At 36.8% G+C, this 13,430-nt stretch overlaps 1 long non-coding RNA gene and 1 other non-coding gene across 2 annotated transcripts; both read left to right on the top strand.

The window, feature by feature from the left end:
* Positions 1 to 5,209: 5,209 nt before the first annotated feature.
* On the top strand, positions 5,210 to 7,976 carry LOC113230553. The gene is made up of 3 exons (XR_003310508.1): positions 5,210 to 5,316; positions 6,841 to 6,910; positions 7,885 to 7,976. It is a non-coding gene; the product is annotated as an uncharacterized LOC113230553 (long non-coding RNA).
* A 5,028-nt stretch (positions 7,977 to 13,004) lies between these two features.
* On the top strand, positions 13,005 to 13,076 carry Trnah-gug. Its single transcript has one exon. It is a non-coding gene; the product is annotated as a tRNA-His (tRNA).
* The last annotated feature ends 354 nt before the right edge of the window (positions 13,077 to 13,430 follow it).

Genomic DNA, 13,430 nt, shown 5'->3' on the forward strand with positions numbered 1-13,430 from the left:
AGGCCTACAATGTTACGGTGTGTAGCCTAACCTAACTATAAAATTTATAGACGGAGAAATATATATACCAGATATGAAGGAGACGTAAAGTGACAAACGGAAGTTTGGTAGGAGGTGTCCTGGAATGGTATTCTCACTGCCGGTCCAGCAGAATCAGAAGTCCAATCTACTGACGGCTAAGGGTGCCTTGGCCACAGTGAGAGGAGTAGCGGGTAGTACGTCACTAAGCAGAAGATGAGTTAAAATCAGATGATAGCGGTTAACTACGTACATTTACAATTCTTGCTGACCGTATCATGACGCAGGTAAACAGGTGTTAGTTGTCTAATATGGCAATCTTGGTGTCTATGGCACGAAAGTCGATGTAAATGGTCGCTGTAATTTCAAATTGCTTGTATGTTTTAACACTATTCATTACTAAACTGCGAATGAACCATATTCCGTTGAGGGTGCGCCAGCGTTATTCTTTGTTTATGTTGTAGCTCTTAACTGTCGAGTGTCAAGGTCTAAAATTGTAACGCGATGCTGCTGTCCTAATCAATTGTAAAGCTGTCATTGACCTCGGTACTTCCTTGTTTATAATAATATGGACTATTCCGAGTTCTTGAACTTTTTGAAATTTTCGCTGGTGATTTCATTAATTTGTCCATATGCAGTTTTTTTTTAATTTTCACTAATTTCAGGTTTCTTACCACAGTATGACTTCTTTTTATTTTCCCGATATTTCGGAACGGTTGCACGCTCCACGGTCACGGGTTGACTGGACGGCGGCAGATGACAGCTTTAAGAGCAGACGTATCTGCCTACCAACTTGCGCTATAGACGACTACTACCTTCATCGCGATTTGTTGTGGCGTTACCATTGTTACTCATTTTTTTCACACAAACCACACTCACAGTAAAAATTCTCTTTTATTTCTACCTTGTTTGTTTCTGTGAGGCGATAATTAATCTTCTTATTTGGTATACTTGGTCCCTCCAGGCTCCGAAACCCGGGAGGTTACAGACATAGTCAAATAATCATTTATTCCATAGGTAAATTGTTTTACACTCGAAAACGTCATTTTATAAGCTACTGCTCGTTCACTACGCTGACCTCCCTAAGAAGAACGAGCAATAAAGTCTAGGGATTGCTCTTTTCAAACAAACCTAAATGCTATAGAATACATTTTGAATCATATTTGTGTGGAATCTAGACTCATGTTGTCTTTTCATATATCTTTATCTAGCAAATACTCTTCAATTTTGTAATATGACTTCTCAATTAAAATACTTTTGATGTAAGTTTTAAACTTAGGAAATTGTAATCTCAATACATGCTCCGGAATCTTATTGTAAAAACTTATACAGTTTTTTCTCCATTCAAACGTGTGACGGGCCGAGCGCGCTTTCTTTGCGGGCGCGGGTTGCGCAGCTGTAGGATGTGGGGCGCGCGGCGACCATGCTTCTGATGCGATGGGCGCTTTCGGCGCAACTGGTTTCGGCAAGTGCTTGTTGGCGTGGATGACTTCGTGGCGGCGCATGTGTGGCACTAGCTCCTTAGTCGTGCACCGTTTCGTCAAGCCACGCTGTGTTCTTCTAGGCGGAGTCCCACTTTACCAGACAGGCTGGAAGCCACTTTGTACTAGGGAAACAACATGTTGATTTTCTTCCGTGTTTGTTATTTCCTCAATGTGCAGAAGGTAGCTGCTATGTCGGGGTCAGTACTGTGCCATGACGTAGGTAAAAGGGTGTGAATTGTCACCGCTGCACCATGGTAATATAAGGTAGAAATAATTGAGTCGTGTTGGTTGGTAGATGACTGGTTATATTTTGGTAAAGAAACTTATTTATACTTACTTGGTGCGTGCGTCTTTATGCTGATCCACAGTGTACGGTCGTTACTTTTGCTTGCCCTAAGATGTGCCTGAAAACCGTTAAACGTTCTGGTACGTCTGGTGCTGTAACACTGACTATTTATACCGTTTTTATTAGTAATACATTATAATAGATTTTTCTTAGTGTGCTATGTGTGTTGCTTGCCGACGAAGCTCTTTCTGTTAATTAGTTAATTATGTAACTATGTTGCACTTGTTGCCTGATGATGAGGCCATTTTTTGTAACAGTTTAAATGTATGTTACGATCTTGCGTTTTATTGTCAAATATACGATGTTCAAAGTTGCACAAATATAGGTAAATAATAAACAAAATTGAACAGTGCAAAAAAGAAATTCCGTTATCTAAATAACTTTGTTCTTATGATGGGGTAAACTGTCAAAATATATGTCAAGATCTACATGACTACTCAGGCTATTATTGTTGGAAAGCATCCTGGACTCCGGGAAAAGGCTTAAATTTGTCTTGAAAAAGGGCACGTGATAAGGTTATATGTGGTGAAAAGGTTATATGTGCGACTCTAGATAATGCTACCGGACGGTCCAGCCCCAAAGCAACCTCTAGAGGAAAAACTGGTAATTTATGCCTCCGATTCGACAAGAATCAAGTTTGAAATGTTCCAGTCATCCCTGGTATTCATTTTTGTCACCAAAGCCAGGGGCCCTAAAATACCTAAATACCGTTCGTGTAAATATTTTTTTTTTATAATATCAAGTGACGACGCGAACAACAAAACAACAACAACAACAAGTCGTGCGCCTGATGGTAAGCTACACGCTTGTCCATAACACAAAAATCTGAGGGGCTCTGCCATTACACCCGTCACCCTGACACGTAAGTTGACAAGTCTCCTGAGCCTGTAAGTAAGTGTAAGTCACCAGCAACCTTACCCTTCAAGACCGGAACATAATAATGCTAACGTTACTGCATGGCGGCAGAAATAAGTAAGGTGGCAGTACTTCCTTGGACGAGGTCTTTCACAAGAAGCTCTACTGCTACTAAACCTGATAAGTATGTTGTATGCGTATGCCAATATAACTGGCAAGCCATATCGACTCTGTTCTTCGACTCATGCGAAGAACAGAGTCCGATGTGATTATATAGCGAAAAGAGATTAGTACGTTACAGAATAATTTCATTATTCAAACTAAGGCCTACGTAAAGGTGTTTTGAGAATTTACATATCTTGTTTCGTTTCGGAAATTATAAAATTGAACAATAGTCGATCTGACATTCACAGCGAAGAAGAACGAACGAAATGTGCTATGTCCTGAGAATAAGTGGCCTTGCACATAGACCTTTGTTCTACGGATGTGTTGATATGTTAAAAAAGGGAACTAACAAAACTGGTTGAAACTGGTTTTAATTATACACTATCTTCGTTTGTTTTTGCTTCATTTAACAACAACCTGCACTTCTCACTCCTCAACATAAGCCTTCCCAGATGTACGCCATTGTGCCAGATCCTCAAATTATCGCATCCATTTCTAGCCAGCAGCTTTTAGCAGATCGTAACTCCATCTGGCCGGAGAGCATCCTACACTATGTTTGAGAAGTCGTGGTCTCTAGTACTCGTTTCCCCCATCGTTTATCTGGATTAACGCAGGGGTTAACTAAAATCTTTTGAACAGTTATAAGGGGTTTTGCTGGTGCATTTAATATTTTTAGTACTAGATGCCACTGCCCTATTTAGTTTTGTTACATAGCAAGACTGCTTTTATTAGGTTGCATGCTATTTTATACGCGAAACATGTTTGTACTGGCACTGTCTCTTGTAACATGTTCTGTTATATCATGTTTTAAGCAAATAAGCGAATTATTATTATTATAAACAATATACACAAAGTTAAGGACGACTTAACGTTGCGTATGTTAAGACTATTAAGATCATTATATATTAGATTATTATAATGCATATGCGATGTTAAGGACGACTTCCTATCGAAAATGCCTTTATGCGGTAGTTACCTCATCATCAGGCATATCGTCTGACTATTTGCCAATTAGAAGACAATTAAAAAGAATCTTTCAATGTTTACGGCAGAAGTACAAATTTAAAATCAGTGCCACTACCACGAGTTTACAGTGACAATGCCTTTACCATGAGATTACGTGAAATGTTGGTTCTTCTTATAATAGTATAATTTGGCATAGAAAATTGTGAAGTAATTTACGCGATCGTTAGCGACAACTGTCACTGTAAACTCGTGGTAGAGGTACTGTTGTTGCTAGCCACCGCGTAAATTACTTGACAGTTTTAAATGGCAGCGCCCGAAACGTTAACAAGAATAAATAATCTCAGTACAGAGTACTAAAAAACTGTCCTCAAAAGTACGTGTAATTACATCTATTTGCCAAGTTTTTTTGAAATCGGTTACCGGAAAGTGCGCAAACCCGGATTCATCCCCTAGTTCGCCACTATACGGAACTTGACACAGGAGATCATAAAAATCGGTTCTCACTACTCAAAGTATATTGAGAGAGAAAAACGCCTTGAATTGGAGAATAACAAAAAAATAAATAAAACATTTTACCCGATCGCTTGCGATAACTGTCATTGTAATCTTATGGTAGAGGCACAGGTGGGATGGAGGTCAAATACGTACTGATTTTTTAATAAATAAATTATAATAAAAAAAACGTTTATTAAGATAACGTTAACCCATCAGTTATTAACAGTTACATTTAAATAGTAATGTAGTATGTACACTAAAAATTCATTAAAAAATCCAACGCCAATTATTATCAGATCTCACTTTTTTTTAATTTAGAGATATAAAGTAAGTGCAAGCTTTGTTCAGAATGATGGCTAGGATCTTAGAATAATAACGCATAGAAACCTAGTCCGCACACGCTAAGTGAGGCATATTGAAGCGCGCCAAAAGGGCCTACACGAGCGCGCGGGCCTTCAGTGCTCAAGGTCAACTTGCACCGCGAACAGATCAAGAATTTTAGCTAAAAATGACGAAATGTGCGGTAAATGAGTGTAAAAATACGTCAGACAAACATAAAATAGATACTAACATCACATTCCACAAGGAAGTAATGCGTTTCAACTTGTATTTTTATATAAATATTCACTAAAACCGAAAATTAACCTACTACTAAAACTAGCCTACATGAATTTGATTTTTGCCTCACTTGTGACAGTTCGTTTGATATGAAACTATCATTCTATGCGTTATTATTCTAAGGCTAGGATATCTTCTGGACCGGTGATGCTATTTGAAATTACAAGACGTGGTAATGTAAATATTTCGTTTGATTCCGTTACGATTAATAAGCGAATCAAAAATGTATTGCATAAATTTCCTTCTTGCTTGCATTTCTAATCGAAACCCACGGTTTGATACATGATTTTTACGCATTAACAATGACCGTTAGAGTGATAGATTCAGTGCTGGCTGTTGCTTTATTTATCTCTGTGTTTAAATGCCTAGGTTGGTAAGCTTGTTTTTTTTGTAATAGTAACAAAGGAGATACTTATGAAAGAGTTCATTCATGGATGTGCTGCCAACATTATTGCGTCTCTGCATAACTACAGGCATATGGGACTCAACTTTGCCTCCGAATGACAGGCGCAGTGGTATTGTCACTCAGCTTTTTACGGTTTGAAGCTCCGAGTGGCACAGTAACTATTATGTGCACGACTTGATCGTCCCGTTCACGGGAGAAAAAAAAATGTGGTCTGTGGTCCCGTTACTTGATATCATAAAAAAAATGTGGAAAGTTTGTTACGTTCAGAACAGGAAGATAGAAGAATTGTGATAAATATGAGAGAAGAATTAAAAAGATATAAAAAAAGGGTGCACGAAAGAAGCCTCCCCGTAAAACATACTATTCATATTCCCTATATGTTTGGCGCACATCAGAGGGCGCGGCAGACCACCGCACCGCAGCGCTGGACGTACGACGAGCGTCGACACGGAGGTCGGGACTGGACGAGTCGGACACGAGAACGCCAAGAATGGAAGAAGAGGGAAGAGACCTACATCGAAGATTGGATAAGAAAACGGTCGCGGTGGTGAATCTTCACCACTAATTTTGATCCATTTACCAGTTTCCGATTTTAATCATGTAACCCATTGACTTACAATTATACGGACGTCGGGTCCGCGCTAAAAAGTGTCCGAACTTATAGGGCGTTAAAATCGTATACAGAGCGTCATTCACGTTTTAGACTTCGTTTGTTCGACTGACAGCGAAGCAAGCAAAATTAGACAGTACTGCGATGATATTACAATTTAAATTCAACGTTTTAGCTTTTTCATATTCCTTTACATGTCACTACGTTTAAATAGGTTGACTTGAGACATTTGTTTCGTGGTTTTTGTATTAGACCCGTCGTCCATTTATTTGTAAGTCAATGATGTAACCTAATATATTTAAAATCAAGTAACCTAACTAATATTTGTAAAGTTCTTTACTGTCTCCAACATGTTTCGTAGTATTTAAGTGGGGAGTGTTTTTTAATATTGTACCTGTTTTTTATTCTATTTTTATTGTTACAGCCATTCTTCTTTTCTTCACCTTTACTTTGTACAATAAATTCATGTGGACCGAGGGATATATTATTATTGCTCCCTATTGCTCCCTATTTTACACCCTTTTCAAGATAGAAACTGTGATCCACGCTCTGGATCTTACTTGGTGCAACAAATTGCGTTGGCCATTCAGCGCGATAATGCTGCCAGTGTTAGGAGCGCCTTTGAACCAGCTAAGATTCAGAGCGATTCGTTTTCATTTTTATAGTTTAGATCAAAATTATTAAATCTGGCGAATTGCATTATTGATTTTTATGTGACAAAGCCTTTTCCTGATTTATATTTGTACCTACTGACGAAGACGTTGCGAATTGACATTTATTAACAGAATGGTGCCAAAATTGTCTGTCAATAAGGACACCCATAGGTATTTTTATACGTGATGAGACATTTAAAATAAACATAATCTTGTCTTTTCAGCCGCCTTAATTATCAGAATGCCATGCTACATGCCACCTTCAGTCATGATGTCGGCTGAGGAATGCTGCCGGTAAGACCAATTATGTTAAACTATAAACAAGCTATGAAGTTTAAAAAGGCCAGTCCGCAGCATTTTGGACGCTTAAACTTCAATATTCTGTTTTATGTTAAGTAGCATAGAGGTGAATAACAATCTTGAGTTGAAAGGGAGACGTGTAAAGAATTTTAAAAATTATTACTTTCTCCTCATTGACTTACAATTATATGGACATCGGGTCCGCGCTAAAAAGTGTCCGCACTTGTAAGGCGCTAAAATCGTATACAGAGCGCCAAACTCCGCTTTAGTCTTCATTTGTTCGACTGACAGCGCGATACTGCGATGACATTACAATTTAAATTTCGAATATGTTGACTTGGGACATTTTTTTCGTGGTTTTTGTATTAGACCCGTCGTCCATTTATTTGTAAGTCAATGTTTCTCCTGCACTCTTTTATATTTTTGTTTCTTCTCTTGTTTCTTTTTACTTTTTTCAAGGTCGTAAGTAGGTATATGGTTGTATGTAGATGTAATTATTAAAATATTTTTTGCAATAAAGAGTCCGTGTGTAAGAGCTTTTATAACCGACTTCAAAAAAGAGGAGGTTCTTAATTCGACTATTCTTTGTGTATGTTACGAAAATACTCCAACATTTGTGATCCGAGTGAACCCGTTAAAATTTGAAGAAAATGTTCCACCTCTGAACGTGGCAAATTAGGAAATGCAACCGGCTTATTGAATTTCTCCCACTCTTCATTAACCCGATTTAAATAAAACTTGGCAAATAGATCATCATTCCAAAAACTTGTGAGGAGAGTTTTTTTCATATTATAATTTTTTTTATAATTTTTAAAATTATTAACAATGTTTTGTAAAAACTACTGTATGGTCTTTAAGTGTAAAGTGCATGTATGCATCGCCGATATTGTTATATGTATTTATTGGTTTGCTCGTGCGTATTTCTGAAGTTTATTGTTAAATAAATTCTGTTTTTTCTAATTTTTCAGACTCTGTGACCCTTACCAAGTGTTTATGAAGTACAGAACAAGCGGATATGTCTAATGAAGCGTGCTCTAATTTTACTACAACTATTTAATTATTTAACATTGTATTTATTATTTAAGTATAAAATTTTAAAATTACGAAAAAAGGTTTTTGTTTAACTTTTTTGATTATCTCTTGTAGTTTAGTTTGGCGCTATGGCATGAAAAAAGTTGTTAGAACCAAAAATAAAGAACTGCAACAAGCACTTAGATAAATTCGTAAAGTCTGCTGGTTTGTTACGTAGCTCAGTTAGGAGAGCATCAGCCACATTATGGCGAGGTGGCTGATTGGAGGCGAGGTCGCTGGTTCGAATACAGCCGGATCGAAGAATTTTTTATTTGTATTAATTATTATAACAAACTAATTGAACATCATAGTAAAACAGCAATATTCAACAAACTTAATATACTCTCTTCTCATATTTATAACCAAATTAATAAACTGCTACATGTGTATTAGGTAAGTGCCTATGAGTGTCGTACTGAGACAACAAAATGGTTAAAGTCAAAAAAATATAATGAAGTTGAAAATCTTTTGCGAGTCTCTGTCTACGTAATCACCTTCACACATATTGACGCACGCACGCGCACACACTTGCACCCATGCACGTAATTAATTTTTAAGTTTAATTAGTCAACATATAATCAGTACAGAATATTAAAAAAACCGACCTCAAAAGTACGTGGAATTACATATATTTGCCAAGTTTTTTTTGAAATCGGTTACCGGAAAGTGCGCAAACCCGGATTCATCCCCTAGTTCGCCACTATACGGAACTTGACACAGGACATAATAAAAATCGGTTCTCACTACAAAAGGATATTGAGAGAGAAAAACGCTTTGAATTAGAGAATAGCAAAATCAACCATTAAAATAATTGCTCCTTATAATAAAATTTAGGGGCTATTTATAAAAATGAATCTTCATGCGTGAACAACCACTGTTAGAGGTGGATGATTTTATTTATTTATTTAATCAGGCCCTCACAACAATGAGTACACTATAATTATGCAGGTATACAGACGCTATGGTTTTAAAATAAGTGTCCCATTACTTAAAGGAGGGCACAGCATGCACTAAAAGAAATACAATAAATAATATTTGATTACGCATGACGATATAAAAGTACAACCATTATAAACTTAACTATAAACTATCACATCACTTTCTTTATCATAGCAACGGAAGTACAATTTAGATCAATTTCACTCTGATACTCGTTACACAGTGTTATTGCTCGTGATAAGAAACAAGGCTGCCTCAAATTTGTGCGACATCTTGGCCTATGGAAGAACCTGTTACAACTAGACCTAGGCGAATTGTCCCGGGATAAGGAAGTCTATTTTAGAGGACAGACCAGAGCAATCAATAATGTCTGAGACAATTCTTTTGATAAAGGTCAGATCAATCACTTTTCTACGGGTTTCTAGTGTAGCCATCTAAAATGTTTCAAACGATTCTCGTACGATGCAAGTTTTGCAGCTAATTTGCAAGAGTAGGTTAAATACCACATAATCCTTTTCTGCAACTTTTCAATGCGCTGAATGTGTATATTGTGGGAAGGTGCTGGGCACCGCATCACACCACCACACCATACTGCAATATTCTAAGTGGCTTCTTACTAGAGAGTTGTACATGACTATCTTAATATGAGATTTTTTGAAACTTCTACACTCCCTTAATACGAATCCGAGCATTTTAGAAGCCTTTAGTACACATATACCTATTGATATGTTTATCAAATCTTAGTAGATAATCTATTTGGATACCTTAATCGCGAATTTCCTGAACTTCGTCAAGAACTTCGTTGCACAATTTATATTGTGTTTGTTTAATATTGCGGTTACGAATGAATTTAATGTATTTGCACTTTTTTATAATGAGCGTCATTTTATTCCGATTACACCAAACAGTTCATCTATCCAAATCCTGCTGAAACAAGATAGAATTGGTATCGTTCCTAATCGATTTAGCAGTTTTTAGGTCGTCAACGAACATGTACAGATCAGAATAAAGAAAACAATGATCCACATCATTAATGAAAAGATTGAATAAGTAAGGCCCCAAATGAGATCCCTGTGGAATGCCAGATGTAACCCCGTACGGTCTTGAATTAAGTCCATTCAATACAACTCTTAAATCACGTTGTGACAGATATGTCCGAAGCCAACACAGACGAGGATCCGAAACCCCGTAAATTTGCAATTTATGTATTAAGATGCTATGGTTTACTGTGTCAAACGCCTTACAAAAGTCAGTGTAAACCGCATCAACTTGTGTGCACGAATCAACCGCTTCAACAGGGTTTTCAACATACATAACCAGATTTGTGGTGGCTGATCTCCCCTTGACGAACCCATGTTGATTGACCGATAATAACTGTTTTAAGTGCCACCACATTATCCGCTCACGCGATGCGCTCCTCCTACCGCAAAATGGCGGCTATTTGGTTTCGCAAATTAGAAAAGCATTCAGTTTAAATACTAGTTTTTATAAATAAAAATTATTATTCTGCATTGCTAAATAAATACCCTCCGTACTACCAACAAAAACATCTCAAATAAAATGCAGTAATACACTGCAAATCGTGCACTTAAAAAGCACTAATGAAATTTTTGGTGTACTTGGATAAATATGATAATATTCCGTTTGAGTGGTTCTAACGTTTACCATGAAATTACTCCTTAAACTATAGTTTATAAACATTTATATTCAGGGTAAACTTAAAAAAAGCTACTTACGGTATGTTTTCAATAAATAAACTCTGAAATCACCAGCCCAAACAATAAGACACACGAGTGTCGTGACGTATTTTTGAAGTTGTTTATTTTTTTTAAATGACAGACCGAGGCATTAAAAACTTTATGGTTTGCTAGAGTAATTACCGAAATAGCAATTAATATTAGTTCTTTTACCTGTTATAACTTCGATATCCGATAAATCGGTATAAAATCATCACCGGCACCTCTAGGTGTGGTATGCATCTACGGTTGCATGTATCCCGTGAGCGGCTAAAGGACAGATCAGAACCTCTAATATTTTGGTGTGTATACTGACAGGATGGCAATAGGTCTATAGTTGGTAATATTTGTTTTATCACCAGCTTTGTAAACAGGTACTATTTTAGTCTTCTTTCAAACAGTGGGGAAAACACCATCGTGAAGCGATCTATTATACAACAACATCAAGGGAAGCGCTAGTCTATTGGCAGTCCTAGACAGAAAAAGGGGCGCCATGCCATCTGAACCGGCTCCCTTATTTACATCCAGACCCTTTAAAGATTTTTTTTATTTGGCTTTCAGTTACGGTAATCTTGCATAATATGTTATTATTTATACAGTTAGGAGTTTCAGTATAACTAGCATGAACAGCATCTGTGGAGTCGACATACACCTTGGAAAATTGCGACGCAAAGTAATCACATATTTCTTCAACGTTATCCGAACTATCCACTCCATTCGTCATAACATTAGGATAATTACTGATTGTACCCTTTTTATGCTTTAGGTAACTCAAAAACAAGTTTGGATTATGTGCTATTCTATCTTCTAAACTCGCAATATAAGAGCTGTAACAGGCTACAGTCATGTGATAACACCGTTTTTTAAGTAAAGTAAATTCAATTGCATCTAACGGATTGTTATATTTTTTCAATTTCAGTCTCAATCTATTTTTTTCATTCAATCTTCTGATAAGTTGTTTTAAAAACCAAAAGGAATATTTTTATTTTTTGTTAGTATGACGTGGAACATGTTTTTATATAAACTCGCGAATAATAGTGTAAAACCTATCAACCGCGTCATCAATTGTTGTGCACGTGTTTAATTCTTCATGCCAAGCTACTCTATCCAATGCGTCAGCAATATAATCATAGTCACCCTTAAAATAATTCAGTCTCGAGCGGGCATGTGATTTCTGTGCTACAGTTTCGTTTCGTTTTCTTCAAAATTAAATGGGACCACTATAGAGGTACCCTCTTTCCAACAAAAGAATCATGAAAATCGGTGCACAAATACCGTAGTTGTCGCGTACATACGAAAAAAACATGCAGTCGAATTGAGAACCTCCTCCTTTTTTTTTAAGTTGGTTAAAAATAAGATCAGTACTTAATCTACGTAATAACTGTATCGGATTGGAGGAGCGGTGACTTCTGACAAAAGTATTTTCATACTTAAAAGAAGTTCACCAGCAATTATCTACATATGTAACCTCAGTTAAGTCAATAAAATTTTATTTATCTCTTGTAACTAACTGAAATTCTACGTTAAGTGCCGTAAACTGAAGAATTTCACGTAACTAGTAACAATAAAACAGTGTAAATGTTTACAATTTAAACTGTAAATGTCTAGTAGCAGCGCATCTCGCTAACATTGTAATAAAAAAGCATCTCGAAGGTTTATACACCTTGGAATACTTTAGTAGCAGTAGAGCTACGTGTGAAAGAGTTTGTCATGGAAAGTACTGCCACCTTACCTATTTCTGCCGCCAAGCAGTAGTGTTCACATTACTGCGTTCCGGTTTTGGAGGTTACGGGTGTTGACGAAATTACAGGCACATGAAACTTGTTAACATATGTCTCAGGGTCTCGGGTTAAAGCTCTGTGTGGCACTGCCATTGTTATGGACAGGTATGTCGTTTAACACCAGGCGAACGACTTACTCGCTATGTCAATTATATCATATTATTAAAAAAAAAACTATATTAGCCGTGACCATGGGGCCTAAAAACCGGAAACGTTGATTTGTAAGAAATAAGCAAATACACGCGATATAGATAAACAAAAGCTGAGAACACGATATGTTAAGAATTTTTTTTGTTATCAATGGGCTCATGCATTCGGGTGTGACTATAAATTTTGTAGCTGCACAATTATTATTATGAAAAATTCGTCACAGAACTAATGATTGTTGGTTCGTGTTTTAATAAAATAACCACTGTAACCGAATGTGATAAGGTTCGATAACGCAATCCACCGTTACTGCACAAACTGCGCAAGAGCATTTCGAAAGTGAATGTGCTCTCATTTCAGTACAAAGTTTTAAAGCGGCTTAAAATTTTGCCACCAGAGTTACTAGCTCCGACAGCCGTGATCGTCTAGTGGTTAGGACCCTACGTTGTGGCCGTAGTAACCCAGGTTCGAATCCTGGTCACGGCAGTGCCTCACTGTCACGGCGGAGCCATATTTTTTGTAGTTTATTTAACGGCATAAAACTGGAGTTCTCTTTTCTCTTTATGCTGATTCAGATTTACGTATTCTTGTTAGATTAAACCTTTGTTACATTGCAACTTTAAGACACCAATTGTTATTTAAATAATTTGGGATGAAGTATGCAAAGTTATCAAGTGGTTTTTTAGCTTCGTCGGCTAATTCTTGGTAGAATTAATCACCATATTATTAATTCATAATTTAAACATATGACTGTACCATTGGAGTTAAAATGATTAAACACTCGAACAAGTTTGTTAGAGTTGACTTTAAAAAGGTCCCATTGCAAAAGAAAAAAAACTA

The sequence above is a fragment of the Hyposmocoma kahamanoa genome, unplaced genomic scaffold (genome assembly GCF_003589595.1).
Source record: "Hyposmocoma kahamanoa isolate Upper Pololo Valley unplaced genomic scaffold, ASM358959v1 63, whole genome shotgun sequence".
NCBI classification, from domain to species: domain Eukaryota; kingdom Metazoa; phylum Arthropoda; class Insecta; order Lepidoptera; family Cosmopterigidae; genus Hyposmocoma; species Hyposmocoma kahamanoa.